Source organism: Maylandia zebra, linkage group LG16 (genome assembly GCF_041146795.1).
Source record: "Maylandia zebra isolate NMK-2024a linkage group LG16, Mzebra_GT3a, whole genome shotgun sequence".
Lineage (NCBI taxonomy): Eukaryota > Metazoa > Chordata > Actinopteri > Cichliformes > Cichlidae > Maylandia > Maylandia zebra.
The window spans coordinates 30741454-30746490 of record NC_135182.1 but is presented as its reverse complement, the minus strand read 5'-3'; positions in this window follow the sequence as shown (position 1 = coordinate 30746490).

Genomic DNA, 5037 nt, shown 5'->3' with positions numbered 1-5037 from the left:
TTCTCTCCAGCATCTTGAGTTAGTCGTTGTGTTCTGGGTTTCACACATACCTAACCATTCCTCAGTTGAGATATCAGTTTTTATTTCCTGCTCCCATTTCTTTTTTATGTATTCAGTTGATGTTGCCGTGTTCTCTCTTAGATTTTTATATAGTACAGAAATCTCCTTGAATTGGAGGCCCCTGTATGATTTAATTATACAATTCAGGATGCCATAAGACGTACGCGAACTTTGTATTTCCTTTGAAAAGTAGTCTCTGAGTTGCAGGTACCGGTAAAAATTGGTTTTCTCTAGACTATACCGATCTTTTAAATCTTGAAAACTCATCAAATGGCCATCTTTCATTACTGTACAAATCGCTGTTATTCCTTTTTGTTCCCACTTCCTGAATCCTGGGTCGTGAGCACTCAGTATATCACCAACAACATAGGCAGCCCAGTTTAACATCTTAACCTCCCTTTCCAACTTACTTTGTTTAACTAGGCCAAACCATATCTCTAGAGTGTGGGATGTTATAGGATCAAGGAAATGCTGTAAGGTTTTCTTAAGTTGCTCATTTCCAAGAAAAGTCTGGACTGGGACATCCCGTACTTTTATTTCAATATCTTTCCATTTAGCATTAAAGTTCTGATCACACCACTTTATCGCCGGTCTGGTTTGGGCCGCATGATAGTAATCTTTTAGATTAGGGAGTCCCACACCACCCTGCTTCCTAGATAGTTGTAATGTTGTGTATTTTATTCTAGGCCTTTTACCATTCCATACAAATCTAGAGATGAGCCTATCCCAGTCCTTGAATTTTTCCACTGGGATCTTAACTGGCAGAGATTGGAAAAGGTACAATAACCGTGGGAGGACACTCATTTTTATTGTTGTGATTCTTGCACTAAAGTCTAGTGTAAGAGTTGACCATCGGTTTAGATCGTGTTTAATCTGAGTGGTCAGCCTATCATAATTTGTTTTAAAAAGGTCACTCAATTGTTTAGTCACGGTTACACCCAAGTATTTCATTTGTTTTGCAGTCCAGTTCAGTCTAAACTTATTTTTAACCTCTTCAGATGGCAAATAGTTGAAAGCCAGTATCTGAGTTTTGGTCACATTAATTTTGTACCCCGAATGTTCAGCAAAGATATTAATTACATTAAACATTGGAATTAAAGTTTGGTTTGGATTTTCTAGGTAGAGTATGATATCATCTGCAAATAAGCTGATGATGTGGTCTTCCCCTTTAATACTTATTCCTCTCACCTCCTCACTTTGTCGGATGGCCTGTGCCAGGGGTTCAATATATAGAGTGAAGAGAAGAGGTGAGAGGCAACAACCCTGACGGGTACCCCTCTCGAGAGAGATTTGCTCCGTTAGGCTGCCATTGATTCTAATTCGAGCTGTAGGAGATTGGTAAATAGATTTGATACACATCACAGCACCGTCATCAAAACCAAACCTTTCAAGCACGGCATATAGGAAGTTCCAATCTACACTGTCGAAAGCCTTCTCTGCATCCAGGCTTACTAGGGCCGCACTGCCCTTTTTTGTTTGTATCGAGTTAACTATTTGGAGGGTCCTTCTTATACTATCTTGAGTTCTACGTCCTGAGATAAAGCCAGTTTGGTCTTCATTAATTAAGTCTGTCATAATTGCTCCATATCGCTTAGCGATTATAGATGTGTATATTTTGTAGTCCACATTAAGAACCGATATGGGTCTGTAGTTGTTACAATATTCGGTGTCTTTTCCCTCTTTAGGGATTACTGAGATAATCGCCTCTCTCCATGAGGGAGGTGTTACACCCTCCGCAAGGGTATGATTGAATGATGATTGAAGCATTGGTATCAACTCCTCCTTAAAGTTCTTGTACCACTCTGAGGGGAACCCATCGGCCCCCGGTGATTTATTAGCTTTCAGACTGGAAATTGCTCTAGATATTTCTTCATGACTGATGGGGGCAGTCAGTTTGCTGTTTTGCTGCGTACCAATACGTGGCAAGTCTAGGAAGTTAAGAAAAGCAGTTTTCTCATCTTTATTTGAGGAACATGGTTGTTTATACAAGTTTTCGTAATATTTCTTAAATGTTTCTTCTATTGCTTCCTGGGTATACTGCAAGTTATTTGTAGATAGGTCTCTAATCTTGTGAATCGTATTAACAGCTTGCTGCTGTCTAAGACGCCGTGCTATCAGTCTAGCTTCCTTTGGGCCATTCTCATAATAATCCTGTTTCAAAAATCTAAGTTTTTTTTCCACTTCTTCAGTCAATATATTGTCAATTTCCTTTTTTAGTGTTTTAATTCTGCCTTGGAGCTGAACATTCCGAGTTGTTCGGTATAATATTTCTGTGTTTTTCAATTCCTCCACCTGGCTTAGGTACAGGGCCTTCCTCATTTGGTGTTGTTTTGAAGTTATAGCAATAAGCTTCCCTCTGAGCACAGCTTTGAATGCATCCCAAAACACCGTTGGGCTAATTTCTTCAGTGGAGTTTTCCTCTATGTATTGCTTTATATCTTTCTTGATTTGGTCTTTCGTTTCTTTATTATTCAGACAGCTCAGATTTAACCTCCAACAGGTATTTCTACGCCTACTATTTAGATTTAGCTTTAAATGAATGGCACAGTGATCAGCAATATCTGCCACTCCAATTGTGCATTCAGTTACTCTGTGTAGATCCCATCTGTTCATTAAGACATAGTCAATTCTTGAGTAAGTGTTGTGAGTCTTTGAGTAGTGTGTATACTCCTTATCCAGTGGGTGGTGTTCCCTCCATACATCTACCATTCCATGCTCCTTCATAAATGTATTAACCATTCTCGCCAGGCTGTTTTTGCTTCTATTTGTGCTTGTTGTATCAATTCTATGGTCGAATACCACATTAAAGTCTCCTGCACACAGCACAATCCCTTCAGATTCTGACATGACTGTAGTAAGTAGAGTCTTCACATTTTGTTGGTTGCTCTCAGGGGGAATATAGAGATTGATTAGTGTCACCGCCTCCCCTTCTAGTTTACCTCTTACAATAATGTATCTCCCCTCACTGTCCCGAATTTCTTTAGAACATTCAAAATTAACTGAATTTTTAATAAGTATTGCTACCCCCCTTTTACGACTTTTCTTGCAAGTACTATAGTAAGAATTTCTGTACCCAAATTTCTTCAATTTATCATGCTCTTCCTGCGACAAATGTGTTTCCTGAAGATATATTACATTGGCATTAAGCTTTCTCATTTTGAGTATCACTTTGCTTCTTTTAATTGGGTTATTCATCCCATTGACATTCATTGACACCAGCGTTATATTCCTCATCTTTTCACTGTTAAGTTTTGCTTTATTTTTGGCTTATCACTATCATAGCATCCCACACTAACTCTAAGAACTTGGAACAAGATAACAAGAAACTTAAGAGAAACTGAAAATACGTATTTCTTACCCACAGCGTCCCTGTGGTTCGTGGGGTATATCCCTTTCAGATTAGGGGCCCCCGTGAGATCCAACATAGGTTCCTTAAGAAAAAAGAAAAAAAAAGAAAAGAAAACCTACCACTTTCCGGTCTACCTTGCCTTGAAAAGTAACAGAGTAATGAACCTTTAGTTTCAGAGTTCTACTGTTCAGTCATTTCCACCGGATTCAAATGTTTGTATCCTCACTTATAAGTTCTCGGTGTTAGATCGCTGCCATCCCAATGCATTTTGCAGTCGCTCCTCCAGCATCGTGCTTTCCCCGCTCCGCTGCGGCACCTCCACCTGTATTCCTCTCCTCCTTAGCTCCTCCGCCGCCGCCCGGCCACTGTCATATGTCCTGGCGCCGCTCTCCCAGTGGATCCTGATTCTGGTCAGAGGCGTCTGGAAGCGAATTCCTCTCTCTTTTAAGGCTTTCTTAATTCCAGCGTATTCCTTCCTCTTTTGAACCACGTCGGCAGCGTAGTCATGATCAAAGAAAAGCTGCTTATCCTGATGTACAACCTTTTTCTTCCACGCTGCCTTCAGCACCATCTCCTTGGTTGAGAACTGAAGAAAATTAACCACCACCGATCGCGGAGGTTTTTCTGGTCCGGGTTTTGGCACCAGAGCTCTGTGCGCCCGCTGAATATTTAGAGCAGAATCCGGCGGGAGCGAAAGCTCAGCTCTCAACAAGTCCTCCACACACTGCAGCACAGAGTTTCCTTCAGAGCCCTCTTTTAGGCCGAAAATGCGAATGTTGTTCCGTCGGCTACGGCCTTCCAAGTCAGCCAGTTTCGTCTGAATATTCCGTTGTTGCTGAAGCGACTGGATTAGAGCGTCTTTTGCGGCCAAATTCCACCTTTCCATCTCTTCCAGTCTTTCCTCAGCTTCTTCGAGTCTGGTCTCATGGCTAGCTAGCTCGTTCGCAGTTTCTGCCAGCTTTGTATTAATGTCTTTCTTGAAGCTGTCGAATTCGTCCTTCATTTCTTGTGTGATGTCTTTCTTAAACGTGGCAAACTCGGTTTTAAACTCTGCTTTAAGTGAGTGAATTTCCTTAATGATGTCCTGGAAGTCTGCGTGAGGGTGGCTAGCTACATCTCCTTCCATCTGCTCGCCTTGCACGCTGTTCTCGGACATGTCTGCGTTGCCCCCTCTTACCAGCTCCACTTGTTTCACAAAATCCTTAATGTTTCCTTGTCTTTTTGACCTTCTTCCACCTTCCATGGCATTTATTACACGGTTTAGCGGTGGAAATATTCGAATTCTGGTTCTCTTTCGAGTTTTGACCGGGAGCTGCAGGTTTATGCTGCCATCTTCCTTACGTCCCCCTAGTGGTCCCCGGTATATTTAGTTTTAATAAAATAAGTGACTGGATGACTGTGCACCCCGACTGTTGCTCTGTGGCTGCTCTGGGATCACGGTCCTCCTCTGACACTGAATTGAATAAGTGGTTAAGTCAACTGATGGGTGGATGAATTCCAGGGCCGAGAAAACCCGCATGGCCTCTTGGTCTTGTTTTGAAAACAAAATTTGCATCAGATGTTTGTCTAGTCCTGACTGGCAAACTGAAGACACTGACAACTTGTCAGTCACAAGTCATTAAATAATA